This window comes from Capricornis sumatraensis, chromosome X, assembly GCF_032405125.1.
Source record: "Capricornis sumatraensis isolate serow.1 chromosome X, serow.2, whole genome shotgun sequence".
Lineage (NCBI taxonomy): Eukaryota > Metazoa > Chordata > Mammalia > Artiodactyla > Bovidae > Capricornis > Capricornis sumatraensis.
Window position 1 is genome coordinate 84,251,387 of NC_091092.1, and position 15,305 is coordinate 84,266,691.

The window sequence follows — 15,305 nt, forward strand, 5'->3', positions numbered from 1 at the left end:
GGTTTTTCCACTGGTCATGTATGAATGTGAGAGTTGGACTGTGAAGAAAGCTGACTGCCGAAGAATTGATGCTTTTCAACTGTGGTGTTGGAGAAGACTCTTGAGAGTCCCTTGGACTGCAAGGAGATCCAACCAGTCCATCCTAAAGGAGATCAGTCCTGGGTGTTCATTGGAAGGACTGATGCTGAAGCTGAAACTCCAGTAGTCTGGCCACCTCAGGCGAAGAGTTGACTCATTGGAAAAGACTCTGATGCTGGGAGGGATTGGGGGCAGGAGGAGAAGGGAACGACAGAGGATGAGATGGCTGGATGGCATCACCAGCTCTATGGACAAGAGTTTGGGTAAACTCCGGGAGTTGGTGATGGACAGGAAGGCCTGGCATTCTGCGATTCATGGGGTCGCAAAGAGTTGGACACAGCTGAGTAGTTGAACTGACTGACTGACTGACTGACCACTTCAACATATGAGTTCTGAGGGCATATAATTCAATGTACAATACAGCCTAAGATTTTCCTTCTTGTTCTGTCACTGAGAGCCATTGTTCAATATGACTAACTTGGCAGGATACTTTTGACCAAAAAAAGATGGGAAGAACAAATTGTGAAATAACATTTTTTACAATCCTGAAACCCAAAGAAGAAAACCTACAAAGCTTCAAACTCAGGACCAAAATTCTTAAGGAGCACACTGATGCCAAAGGGAAAGTCTTATGATTTAGCTATAGATTACTGGAAAATAGCAGCAATCATATTGCCTACGAGTAGGGCTAAGAAAAATTAGACACCTACTTCACAGTGGAGAGGGAGGTGGAAGAGGGGGTTCAGGATGGAGGGGACCTGAACATAGGGGGTATATCTATGGCAGATTCATGTTGAGGTATGGCAAAAACCATCACAATATTGTAAAGCAATTATCTTCCAATTAAATAAATAAAAGCTGAAAAGAAAAATTAGACAAAATGTCAAAACAAGCAAGTTATTTGTATGACCTTTTAATGCTGTGTTAGAACATTGTCCAACAAGCCTGACTAAAGTTCAGGTGACTCTCTAGGGGGATGTAACTTGCTTGACATACAATTTACTACTGATTAGGATTTAAAAATTTTATAAATCAGTGAAGTTAGAGGAACTTACCAAAAACTGGTCCAGTGTGATGATATTCTTTTCTGCTTATTAGAAAAGATCTCATAGCTTATGGCTTTAGTGCCCTTAGGACTTTAACTGGTTTTGTATCCACGGTAGCAATCTTATTTCAACATTCCCTTTTATTCATTCACTATATATGCACTCACTATATATTCACTCACTTCTCATATTCTTTTTGAATCAGCTTGTTAAACTTTTGGCTTCCTCATTAAAGAATTAAATCAACATTTGATACTGGTTCACTGTCAATTTGTCTATGAATTATGTTTTAATATTATGAAAATTATACCTTGGTAGTATCCTTTTCAAGCAAAGTTTGTCAACTAGGAGGCAGTAGGGTAAATAACTGTAAGATAGAATTGTCATTGTTAAAAAGCTGGACGAGAGATGTAGGAACTGAGTTTACTTCTGCCAGCAGGGAAGAGTGATACAACAGGTTTGAAAAGAACTTACACTGTCTCAACAGGAAGTATAAGCATGAGTTTTCTAAAGAGTTTGAGAAAAAGAAAAATTTGCAGTCACACTAATTTAAAATTAAAATACCATGCCCACATATAAATTTCAAGATTCTAAGTTATCTTTCTCATAGGAAAGTTTTTAAAAAGAGTTTGACCAAATTTGCACTTCTGGTCATCTGAATGTCTGGTTACCTAGTTATCTCTGGATTAATAATCAGTCAGTAAATTTGCATTAGAAATTTTCTTCTTTGCATATCTGACTCCAGTAGCTCATTTTTTATTGGTTTTCATCAGTGAGTACCTATGGGTTTCCCTGTTCCCATTGAGATTTTTCATAATTGTGGCAGATCTGTAACACTGCCAAGAAAATATGGTCTTCCTATTCTTTTTCTGTATCATGTGCCATCATGCATACATTCTGAAGCCAATTAGTATATGAAAAATATGTAATATATGTGAATTCATACCCTCACTTTCCAAGAAGTAATATCCCTAATACTTTTGGACAAATGGCTTGTAGTATAGCAAATGGAATGGAAACTTTAGGGCCCTCCATTTGCATGAGTCCTGTACACACCTCAGGAGGGTTCCTAGCAATTTTGTATTCCTAATTTGTATTATTTTTCCAAGAAAAGATCCAAGCTAAGTTGTATAAACTACAAACCCTACAAATCCTGGCTTTCTCTCTTAGGATAAACTGTTGTTGATTAGATGCCATTCCTGTTGTTGTTCAGTTGCGAGGTTGTGTCCAACTCTTGGGACCCCATGGACTGCAGCACGCCAGGTTCCCCTGTCCTTCACTATCTTCCAGAGTTTGCTCAGATTTATGATCACTGAGTTGGTGATGCTATCTAACCTCTCATCCTCTATCTCCCCCTTCTCCTTTTGCCTTCAGTCTTTCCCAGCACCAGGGTCTTTTCCAACAAGTTGGCTCTTCACATCAGGTGGCCAAAGCATTGGAGCTTCAGATTTAGCATCAGTCCTTCCAAAGAATATTCAGGGATGATAACCTTTAGGATTGACTGGTTTGATCTCCTTGCCGACCAAGGGACTCTCAAAATTCTTCTCCAGCACCACAATTTGAAAGCACCAATTCTTCAGCACTCAGCCTTCTTTACGGTCCAACTCTCACATCCGTAAATGACTACTGGAAAAACCATAACTTTGACTATATGGACCTTTGTTGAAAAAGTGATGTCTCTGCTTTTTAATATGCTGTATAGGTTTATAAATGAATAAAAGAAAAGAGCTAAAGATTATGTTTTCTTGCCTGATTCATGCAGCTGGGTGTTTGTGGTGGGGAGGTGAAGAAGTGGAAAATGCATGAAACCTGGCAAGGCAACTCTTAGGGAAGATTTCGTCTAGAATGAGCCCTGACCTTTTTTTTTTTTTTTTTTTTTTCACTTTTGCCAGGAACCAGGGGAGGGGAAGAAGGGGGAGTAGGAAAGAAATCCTACTCTTAAAGGTCCCAGGGACTTTCAAGCCTGCTTAGGTGTTGGCCATCTCTGTATTAACCACTTCCTCATGTAAGATGTAGGAAACGTTGTTAAATATCCTTTTACTAAATTTTTTGCCTCGTGGCATCAGTTTTCTTGGCCAAATCTTTCTTATTGACTATTTTGGAATTGTATACTATAAAATTGTTGACAAATAGCAATTTTGTGGGTTGGGATCTTTATGTCAGATTGAGAGCTTGTGTTTTACTCACATGCACAGAGGAAACTAGGAAATAAAATATCTAATTTAGCTTGGGTGAAATGGGAAGTAGCTCTTTTATTAATAAGATCCCAAAGGTAAAAACAAATTTTATGAACTAACACACTGAGTAGCTCTGTGGTTTTAGTTTCATCACAGTTTGTCCCTTTCCTGAAAAGTATTGAAATGAATGTCTGGAAAATGAAAATTTCACTAGAAGATTTTTTAGTCCAGAAACTATTTTAAAAATAGTTTTCATTGGAACTGCTTTGCTGTAAACTTACTGGAATGATTTTTATTATATGCTGCTAAAACCATTCACCTCTGAGACTCATTTCTTGACTTTTCCACCCTCCCTACTCCTGTTTCAGTGAAAAGTCTGTTTCCTTTGTCATTCCTTCCCTACTTCCAAATATTGCTTGCTTGGTTTACATTAAGAATTTTACCAACAACAGTCAACAAGAGCAGTCAGAGAAATATGCAGTCTTTATAGTCTGATTACCCACAATTTTTGATGCTTTTAAGAAACTCATTAGAACTGACTGATAAGAGAGTAAAAAAAATAGATAAGAACTACCTAAAAGTTAAAGTATGAGAAGAGATGTTGGTTCAAAATTCTATGAAAAGAAACGAAATTATCTACTTATACAGTTTTTTAAACCTCTCAATTTCTTCTTCAGTATACACACACACACACACACACACACATACACACACACACACACACATACATACACACATACAGTACGTATATTGACAGAACTGATTCCTGCTATGTCATCCCCAAATCTATGCCTTCCAGTATTTATTCGTTTGTTTAGTCCCCTCCCTTAGGGAGTCAGGGCCAACCCTGTGTTGTTACTGCACAGAGCAAGCTCCCTGCTGCTACAGCAGAGGCTCCAGGAAAGCCTTGCCTGAATTTCTTGTCTGCCCTCTGGTCAATTTCTATTGATTAAGGAGGCCAAGAACCCTGATCAGTAACATACTTTTTGACGCCCAATGTAGGGCAATTGTCCCCTTCTGGGGAGAGGATACGAGCACCTCTAGGACCACCTAACACAGCTCTCCGTGGGTGACACGCGGCCACCTGAACCTCTTCTTTCAGCATCACCACATTTGGTAAGTCTGCCTTCCTAGCCCCTGGGGGCCTCAGGACCCTCATTCAGCCAGCGCTTTCCTCTCTCCCCTTTGTACTTTTTCCCTCACCATTTTCCTTTTCCCCTTTGTCTTTTTCCCTCTCTTGAAATCTCTCTCTACCTCTCTCTCTGTCCTCTCTTACTTCTGTCCTCTCCTTCTGAGACAGTGGACATCAGACAGCTACAGCATCACTCCTCTCAGCTTGTGAGACCTGCTCCCTCTGGCCTGCAAGTGGCTCACCGTAACAGGTGACAAGCAGAGGTGGGAGAGGCTTGCCTCACACTGTGCAAACCTTAACGCCTCCTTGATAGCTCAGCTGGTAAAGAATCCGCCTGCGATGGAGGAGACCCTGGTTCAATTCCTGAGTTGGGAAGTTCCCTGGAGAAGGGATAGGCTACCCACTCTAGTATTCTTAGGCTTCTCTGGTGGCTCAGATGGTAAAGAATCCACCTACAATGCAGGAGACCTGGGTTCGAATCCTTGGCTGGGAAGATTCCCCTAGAGAAGGGCATGGCAACCCACTCCAGTATTCTTGCCTGGAGAATCCCCATGGACAGAGAAGCCTAGCAGGTTACAATCCATGGGGTCTCAAAGAGTCAGATGCAACTAAGCACAGCACACAGTACAAACCTTGGTCCAGTGGGCTTTCCCTCATAAGAGATTTATGAGAGTGATAGAGGTTCAAACCTCACATTCTATAGTGGCTGAAAGTACAACTGTCCTAATATTCTCACCTTTAATTTCCTGCCACCATGAGAAGTCCCATTAGGAACAGGCTGAAGTGGCAGATTTCTATATTTTGGTGTATGCTGGATAAGACTTTCACCTGTGGACTGCAGTCCCTCAGATAACATACAACAGGCTGGTTTTCAGGTTGATCACCCCAGTGGGCTGTGGACAGGATGCTCCCTCCTTCACTGGCCCTTTCTGGAAGCGTGCGGGCTGGTGCCTGAATAGACGTCTACAGCAGATGAGTTGAAACTGCAATCTCTGTTTCTCTTTCTGTCTCTTTTTCATCTTTTCTATCCCTCCTTTCTGTACCTCTCCTTTGATCCTCACCCCTGCCCTCCCATCCCCTTTATCCAAAAATTTCTTATTTATGTCTTTGTTTTGTGACTGGTATCTTTGTTTGTGATATAGTTTTGTCTGTCCAACTGCTCCTGTAAGTCTCTGCCAACATTGTGGGCACAATGGAGCACTTAAGCCTTGAAACACAAACAGCTCACATTGCCCAAGACTCCAGCCTTGGGTTACTTAGTAGGATTTTTTTTCTTTCTTTCTTTTTTTTTTTTTTTTTGCTGTTTTTTTTTTTTATTTCACTTTATTTTACTTTACAATACTGTATTGGTTTTGCCATACATCAACATGAATCTGCCACGGGTGTACATGAGTTCCCAGTCCTGAACTTCCCTCCCACCTCCCTCCCCATACCATCTCTCTGAGTCATCCCAGTGCACCAGCCCCAAGCATCCTGTATCCTGCATCGAACCTAGACTGGTGATTCGTTTCTTACATGATATTATACATGTTTCAATGCCATTCTCCCAAAGGACAAAAAGAAAAGACAGGAGCTTGCATTTTCCCCTCCTTTGCCTTTGCAATGTAACTATTCTGCCTGGGCTCTCAGGAACTACATGATTCATCTGTAGTCCCCCAGACTGGTGGGAGAAGAAGGGGGCCCTTTTAAATTCAAATGGGAAGACAATGAGATCTCTGATTCTGTCTTTATGTAAAAATTAACTTGTAAATGAGCTGTACTTAATTGGCTTAAAGGAAATTGAGGAACTTCCTTCCCTGGGAGTCCCGTGGTTAAGACTCCATGCTTAGACTTCCTTCTTAGTTCAGTGGTTAGGAATTCGCCTGCTAGTACAGGAGACATGGGTTCAATCCCTGGTCTGGGAAGATTCCACACACCATGAGGCAACTAGGCCCCTGTGCCACAACTCCTGAGCCCGTGAACCACAACTACTGAAGTCTGCATGCCCTAGAGACTGTGCTCCACAGCAAGAGAAGCCACCACAATGCAAAGCCCGTGCATGCACTGCAACTAGAGAGTAGCCCCCACTCACTGCAACTAGAGAAAGCTGGCGAGCAGCAGCCAAGACCCAGTGCAGCCAAAAATACACAAAGAAATAATGAATTTCTAAAAATAAATTTTAAAAAAAGACTCCATGCTTTCAATGCAAGGGGGCCAAGCTTCTATCCCTGCTTGGGGAACTAAGATCCTACACACTACAGGACGGGCCAAAAAAAAAGGAAATAGAGCCTCATATATATTCTCAAAAATATAGAAGAGGCTTACCATAATATGGGCTTCGCTTGTGATTCAGCTGGTAAAGAATCCACCTGTGATGCGGGAGACCTGGGTTCGATCCCTGGGTTGGAAGATCCCCTGGAGAAGGGAAAGGCTACCCACTCCAGTATTCTAGCCTAGGAAATTACATGGACTGTATAGTCAATGAGGTCACAAAGAGTTGGACATGACTGAGCGACTTTCACTTTCACCAGAATACATTTTGGGTTCATGTGATCTGGGTAATATTCAATATTTAATTACTATCTGGTATTAAAACTAGCTTAATCTTGTGGGTTTAATTAATACAGACCCCTCTTTAGAGTTATCAACATTAAGTATACTACTTTTACTGTACCTAGGTTTACTGGAAGTCAATCAGTGCCTATTGTCTTTGTTATGATATCTGTTGATAGGAAAGACAACCTGACATGAATAAAATTTTTAAGTAAATGTAACTGGAATAAGAACTTTATGGTAAATGCTATAAAAAATTATGTTTTGGAAACATTCATCTAAAATAATCTCTCTAAATGTTGGTAAATTGAAGCTAAACTAAGTTGAATAATAGGAATTCATTTAATATCCAGGTCATTTCAAATAAGATAAAATAATTGAGAACATTAATTGCTAAACAGGTCTAAATTTACCTACTTTTGTCTTCTTGTGTGAGAGAAACTAAAGATATTTGGTGCCACCTTGAGATGTGTTTTTTTTTTTTAACCAATCTATAGAATGCTAATTTAGAAGACAGTTCATGGTTGCTTAAGGAAAACAGGGTGTATGTTTTCAGAAAGGAAGATGTGAGGAATGGAAATATATTTTGTTGAAAGGGAAAAGGTTGATTTCATCCTCCAGCTGGTTATTTCTGAATGGAAAGAGTAAGGAACAAAGTATGGCTTCAGAAAGTTACAGAAGGTTTTCAGAAAGGGAACATTGAGAAAAGAATTTTATATGTGGCGAGGGTCTTCTAAGTTGGATTAAATTTAATTAGGTAAATGGATTTTTATTAAGATTAGGCTGATACAGGACAGGATTTGGTTTTTCTCTCTCATAAGAGAACAAAGTTTTCCTGGAATGCTCCTTTTGATATCAGATTGTGAGTTTCTTAAATATTTTTTCCACTTTAGGTTAAGAAATAATGATTTCACAGTGACCCATGATTCTATCTGATCAAGTATTTTAAAACTATTTGAGACTTTTGACAGACTTCTCAAATATCAAATTCTATGGAAATTCTCTTGACTTCCAGTTAACTTTGGGGTGCTTCAAGGGGCCCCTGGAACATCCCAAAGAGAGATCCTAAACTAATTGGGTTAATCTATAAAGAGAGGTTTGCCACGTTCTCAGAGAACCCTGGCAAGTTTAGGGATAAATTTGTCAGGCTGGCGTTGATGTTCTGTCTCACCTGGCAGGACATCATGGTTATTCTGGCTCACTCTTGCACCCCGGATGAAAAGGAGTGTATACTGAGAAATGCCAGGGAACTCACAAATGGCCTACTGGCCATCAATCTGCACTACCAAATTTATCAGGTGGGTGGGGATGCGATCCCAGAACATGACCCACCTGGGGACTATGAAGATTGTGTAGGCCAGGCTAGGATGAGACTTTGTATTACTTGTCTATCAGAAGAAATGAAGAAGGTATGTGATGAAGCCTGTAAATTATGATAAGGTCCAAGAGGTTACACAGGAAATAGATGAAAACCTGGCAGTCTTCCTGAGTCAGGTGACAGAGGCATTCAGGAAGCACACCAATATAGACTGAGTCCACAGAAGGGAGGACAATATTGGCCATGCATTTTATCACTCAGGCTATTCCTAAAGGCTGGAGGAAATTACAGAAGCTTGAGGCTGGGCCCCAAAACCCATCATCAACCTTGGTAGAAGAGCCCATCAAGGTCTCTAACAACTGAGACTTAATGGAAGAGGCCAATGAGGATAAGAGGTTAATAAAGAAAATACAGCTTTTGTTGCTCTGATTCACCCACCACCTTGACGGGACCCTGGACAGCCAAGAAGGCTGGACAGATCACCCAGAACCTCCCTGGGCCCAAACCAATATACCTTTGGTTGTAAAGGGGGGCATTGGAGGGAGGAATGTCCTGAGTGCCCTCCTGTGGGACACCAGAGGGGCAACTCCAACCAGCCCCAGTTCCTTGTGAATCTGCCAGATGAGAGATCCCCACACATCGATTGATGGGCCTACATGCCTTCCCAGCTCCAGATCCCACACAATCCATCCTCATTACTCCAGTGGAGCCTCGGATCACCTTTGATGCGGCAGGTAGGAGAACTGAATTTCTTGTAGACACTGGAGCTACCTCCCCTGTTTTGACTTTGCTGGCCTCCTCCCTTTCCAACCATAACTGTACTGACAAGAGTTGAGAGACAGCCAAAGATAAGGGGATTTATGTCTCCCCTTGTCTGCAGAATCGGGTCCATTATTATTACTCACTTCTTTTTACATATGCCAGAATGCCCTGTGCCCCTCCTCGGGAGAGATCTGGTAAATAAGGATCTAGACAGGTGAAGTCCAAAAAGGTAAAGAATCTGAACAGAGAATGCATCTGTTAGTAGCCCCAGATGACCCACCCACTGGGCATCAAAATATCCCCCACAACATCCTCCAAGAAATCAGAGAACAGGTAGATTCTGCAGTTTGGGATACCTCAGTGCCAGGAAGGGCTAAATGTGTTCCCTCAATAAAAATAGGACTAAGGCCTCAGGAGAAATACCCCTGGAAGAGACAATATCCCTTAAAGCCTGAGGCCCTGAGGGGACTCAAACTGCTGCTCAGCAAATCCCTAAAACATAGACCCATTACGCCGTGCCAGTTCCCTTGCAACACCCCCATCCTCCCCACTCAGAAGCCTAGCAGGGAGTATAAATTTGTGTAACACTGACAAGCAGTGAGTGAGGCAGTCATCCCTATTCACCCACTGGTAACAAAGCCATACCCCCTCCTCATCCAAGTGCCAGGGAACATCTACTTTCTCTGTTTTGGACCTCAAAGATGCATTTTTCTCTATTCTCTACATCCAGACTCTCAATACCTTTTTGCCTTGGAATGGAGGGACCCTGACACCTGGGGGCTATCCAATATACCTGGACAGTGCTTCCCCCAAGGTTTTCAGAACAGCTCCCATCTTTTTGGAAATGCATTAGCAAGGGGACTAAGGGAACTGAGCCTTGAGAAGGGAACTCTGCTACAATATGTTGATGACTGGCAAGTAATGAGACTAAAAAAAATTCAGATCAAAACACTGTTAGGGTCCTAAATTTTCTGGCAAAAATGAGGATATAAAGTCTCTCCAACCAATGCTCAGATCTCACGGCAACAGGTTCAATATTTAGGATTTGTTTTGACCCCAGGGTCACAGATGGGAAAATAGCAATTAGTGCATTACCATCTGAAACCACAAGGGGGCGGCTTTGAAGCTTTCTTGGGATGTCTGGGTTCTGTCATACCTGGATTCCAAATTATGGTCTTATAGGAAAACCCCTATATAAGGCTCTAAAGGGAGGAGAAAGGGAACCCCGTCAATGAAATAAGGACCACCAGTGAGCCTTTGAGACTCTAAAGACTGAGTTGAGTGGAGCACCAGCACTGAAGCTTCCAAATTCACACAAGCCCTTGAGAGAATCCCTGGGGCTGCAAGGAGTTCCAACCAGTCCATCCTAAAGGAAATCAGTCCTGAATATTCATTGGAATGACTGATGCTGAAGCTGAAACTCCAATACTTTGGCCACCTGATGGGAAGAACTGACTCATTTGAAAAGACCCTGATGCTGGGAAAGATTCAAGGTGGGAGGAGAAGGGGACAACAGAGGATAAGATGGTTGGATGGCATCACTGACACAATGGACATGAGTCTGAGTAAACTCTGGGAGTTGGTGATGGACAGGGAGGCCTGGCGTGCTGCGGTCCATCGGGTAGCAAAGAGTCAGACACAACTGAGTGACTGAACTCAATTGAACTGAACTTACCCTATATGTTCATGAGAGGTCAGGGATTGCACTAGAAGTGTTGACTCAAAATCTGAGACTGGATCGGAGATCACTGAATTATTTTTCAAAACAACTGGAATCAGTGACCCTGGGATGGCCAAGCTGCCTGTGGGCAGTAGCAGTCACAGCCCTGTTGGTTAGGTTTCAAGATCACCCTGGGACAACACTTAGATGTGTTAACCCCTCATCAGGTACAGTCTGTGCTGGAAGTCAAAGGACATCACTGGTTGACAGGAGGAAGGTTATCAAGATATCAGGCCCTCCTAATGGACACCCCTGACATTATCTTAAGGGTGAGCCAAACAACAAATCCAACAGCTTCTAGCTGTTGAGAGTGGAGACTTAGTGCATCAGCGTATAGAGGCCACAGAATAAACTTATTTCAGGAGGTCTGATCTTCTAGATGAGCCCTGAGGTCAAATGCTTTACTGATGGGAGCAGTTTTGTAGAAATGGGAACCCCCAAAGGCAGGGTATGCCATAGTCAGTCTAGATGAAGTTATAGCAGCCAAGACCTTGCCACCTCAAACACTCGCCCAGAAGGCTGAACTAATTGTATTAATGAGAGCATTGAAATTAGGGAAGGATAAGAAATTGAAGATTTTTCCTAACTCTAAATATGGGTTCCATGGGCTACATGCTCATGCTGCCATTTGGAAAGAAAGGAGAATGTTAACTGCTAAAAATTCCCCCATAAAACATAAAGATTTGATTCTGGCTCTTTTCAACGCAGTGCAGCTTCTGACCCAGGTAGCAGTAAATAGGGCCCATCAGAGGGGTGGATCCTTTGTGAGTCAGGGGAATAGCAAAGCTGATCAAATTGTAAAACAGGCAGCTTGATCATAGGAATCTGAACAAGTTATGGCTCTAGCGATTGGTCCCCCAGAACTCCCTAGCCTTCACCAGTATTCCACACAGGAACAAGAACATGCTGAGAAATAGGCTATGAGAAGGGAATCACAGGGTGATACTAAAAAGGAGGATAAGATTCTAATCCCTGAGGCCCAACAATGTAAACTCACTAAGAGCTTACATGATGCCACCGGCTCTAGGAGGGATGTACTATGGGACTTGATGCAGAAGGTCTTTTCGGTGAAGGGGCTTAAAAGAACAGTAAAATAAGTAATACATGCTTGTGATTTATGTGCCCACAATAACCCACAGACCCATCCAATCCCCCGCTTCATTATTCAGGTCAGTCCAACACCAAGATACTTACCTGGAGGAACACTGGCAGTTAGATTTCATCCAAATGTACCCACTGTCAGGATATAACATCTTCTGGCATTTGTTGATACTTCCACATCCAATCTGAAGAGGTTAAGGACATCTGTAAGTCCCCTTTAAAAGAAATAATTCCTCTGTTTGGACTTCCAAAATCCCTCCAGAGCAATAACGGGCTTTCTTTTATAGCCAAAATCACACAGGGGCTCACAATGGCCCTAGGAACAAGTACACACCTCTTGGTATGCCCAGTCTTCAGGGAAGGTAAAGAAAATGAACCATACTTTAAAGAAAACCACAGTGAAGCTCTGCCAAAAAGCTCATGAACCCTGGACCAACTTGTTTCCTATTGTACTCCTCAGGGTCCATGTAGCCCCCAGGAGTGGTCTGAGGCTTGGCCCATTTGAAATGACCAATGGAGGCCTTTTTTTACTACTGACTTGCTACTGGATGAAGACATGAGCCAAGCCCTGAGATATATTATTAATCTGGGACAAGGTCAGAAGGCAATCCAGTACTGTGCCCCCAAGGCACTGCCCGCTCCCACTAAAAATACAGAGGAAGGAGCAGTTCCTACGCAAATAAACCCCAGGGACCAAGTTTTTCTTAAAATCTGGACAGAGGGGTTCCTCCCAATACCAACTATTCCAAAAATGCAAGGGCTTCTATAATATAATTTTAACCACTTCCATTGTTGTCAAACTGCAAGGGATATCCAGTTGGGTACATTTATCCAAACCAAAGCATTTACCTTCAGAAACCCTGCAGGTCACAGCAGAACAATACACCCATAAGCCAGTGGAAGATCTGATGTACCTATTCAAAGGACAGACGCCATCAACAGATAAGCAGAATGATGTAGTACGTTGGCTCCTATTTGAAACCTTAATGTGACTTGGGACCTCTCTTGTCTCCTTGGCTGATGTGATTCTTGACAATTCTCTGACCTTTGATTGCCTTCTGGTAGAACAAGGCAGAGTGGCTTCATGATTTTGGCAGAGGCAATATTGCCTTCCTTGTCTGGTCAACAGTTAGGGAAGCCCAAAGTTAACCCTGGTTCCTTCCCTTACTAGGCCCTTTCATGGCTATTGTTGTTCTTCTCTCCTTTTAGCCCTTGTTTGTTTAACCTCTTGGTTAGTTTGCATCTTTTAGGCTCCAACAGTTTGAAATAAGGCTCATAATGATGGCTCAAGGAATTCAGTCCATTCCAGCAGTAAGTGGGCCAGGTTCCTACAGTTCCTCAGAACAGTCAGTGAGGGGCTTCTACACCTCTAGGGTAAGCTAGGGTCTGTGGTCCCTGTCCAGCAGGAAGAAGTTTCAAAAGAAGAGATATTCAGCCCCTTGTTTGTTTAGTCGCTCAGTCGTGTCTGGCTCTTTGCAACTCCATGAACAGAAGCCCACCAAGCTCCTGTGTCCGTGGGATTCTCTAGGCAAGGATCCTGGAGTAGGTTGCCATTTCCTTCTTCAGGGAATCTTCCTGACTCAGGGATCGAACCCACTTGCCCTGTTTGGAACTTGGATTTTTTACCACTGATTATACCTTAAGAATGAGTGTGGAGTCTCAGGGGGAATGAGACAGGCCTGGGACCATTTGCTGGAGTGCTGCAATGTTTGCACCTGGACACACCTCTCCTTCAGCAACAAAACACAAAACTATATGGAACTAAAAATAACTGTGTACATGTACAGTTGGGGCAAATACTGGACCCAAAAGATACAAAGAGACCAAAAATTCCAACTGCCACTTTTGAAGAACCTAGTGCAAAACAGGCTATCGAGAGCACAAGCAGGGTGTAGAGAGAGAAAACAGTGTCAAGAGCAAAAGCAGGGTGTTGAGAGCAAAAGCAAGGTACTGCACATGCCCCCCTACGCACAATGCCACCTAATGGGTGGGCAAAACACCTAAGCCACCCCTCTGCCTGACTCCTGGACACACTACTACACTCACCCCATGTAAGGAGCAAGCTTGGCCCCAACTCAGAGAGTGATCAAGAAAGGGAACTTATTGTTTGTTCTCTCTCCTGCCTGCGGCAGCAGGGGCCCCAGTAAAGCCTTATCTCGATTTCTTGTCTGGCCTCTGGTCAATTTCCACTGTTTGCCAAATGCCAAGAACTATGTGATCAATAGAATCCAGTGAAAGTGATGTGTCTTTTCTGAAGTTACATTTTAAGAGGCTTTGCACTCCTCCCACCCTCTGCCCACCCACTGCCCCAAGCCGTGCTGGTTCTGCAGCTCTGTGGCAAGCCACGGAGTTGGGGTTCTGTTCTGCAGGATGGGGTTTGTTAAAGTTGTCAAGAACAAGGCCTACTTCAAGAGATACCAAGTGAAATTCAGAAGGCGAGAGGGCAAAACTGACTACTATGCTCAGAAACGATTGGTAATCCAAGATAAAAATAAGTACAACCCACCCAAATACAGAATGATTGTTCGTGTAACGAACAGAGAAATCATTTGTCAGATTGCTTATGCCCGTAGAGAAGGAGATATGATCGTTTGTGCAGCTTATGCTCACCAACTCCCAAAATACGGTATGAAGGTTGGCCTGACAAATTATGCTGCAGCATATTGTACTGGCCTGCTGCTGGCCCTCAGGCTTCTTAATAGGTTTGGTATGGACAAAATTTATGAAGGCCAAGTCAAGGTGACTGGAGATGAATACAATGTGGAAAGCATTGATGGTCAACCTGGTGCCTTCACCTGTTACTTGGATGCAGGACTTGCCAGAACTACTACTGGGAATAAAGTTTTTTGGGGCTCTAAAGTGAGCTGTCGATGGAGGCTTGTCTATCCCTCACAGTACCAAACAGTTCCCTGGTTATGATTCAGAGAGCAAAGAGTTCAGTGCTGAGGTACACCAAAAGCACATCATGGGGCAAAACGTTGCAGATTACACAGATTACCTAATTGAAGAAGATGAAGATGCTTACAAGAAACAATTCCCTCAGTACATAAAAAACAATGTAACTCCAGACATGATGGAGGAGATGTATGGGAAAGCTCATACTGCAATACGAGAGAATCCAGTGTATGAGACGAAGCCTAAGAAAGAAGTTAAAAAGAAGAGGTGAAACCATCCCAAAATGTCACTTGCCCAGAAGAAAGATCGGGTAGCTCAGAAGAAGGCAAGCTTCCTTAGAGCTCAAGAACGAGCTGCTGAGAGTTAAACCAAACCACAATTTTCTATCAAGATTTTTCAGATAAGACAATAATAAACTTATTGAACAAGCAAAAAAATAAATAAATAAGAGGCCTTGCAGGTTCTGCCTTGGTCTCATGGAAAACTTATCCTTGGAGCCTTCAGCATCATGTATTAAAATCGGAGTCATGTCAATGTATGGCAA

The 15,305-nt window shown here is 42.7% G+C and overlaps 1 pseudogene; it reads left to right on the plus strand.

Moving 5' to 3' along the window:
* Nucleotides 1-14,236: 14,236 nt before the first annotated feature.
* On the plus strand, nt 14,237-15,100 carry LOC138070688 (large ribosomal subunit protein uL18 pseudogene; annotated as a pseudogene).
* The last annotated feature ends 205 nt before the right edge of the window (nt 15,101-15,305 follow it).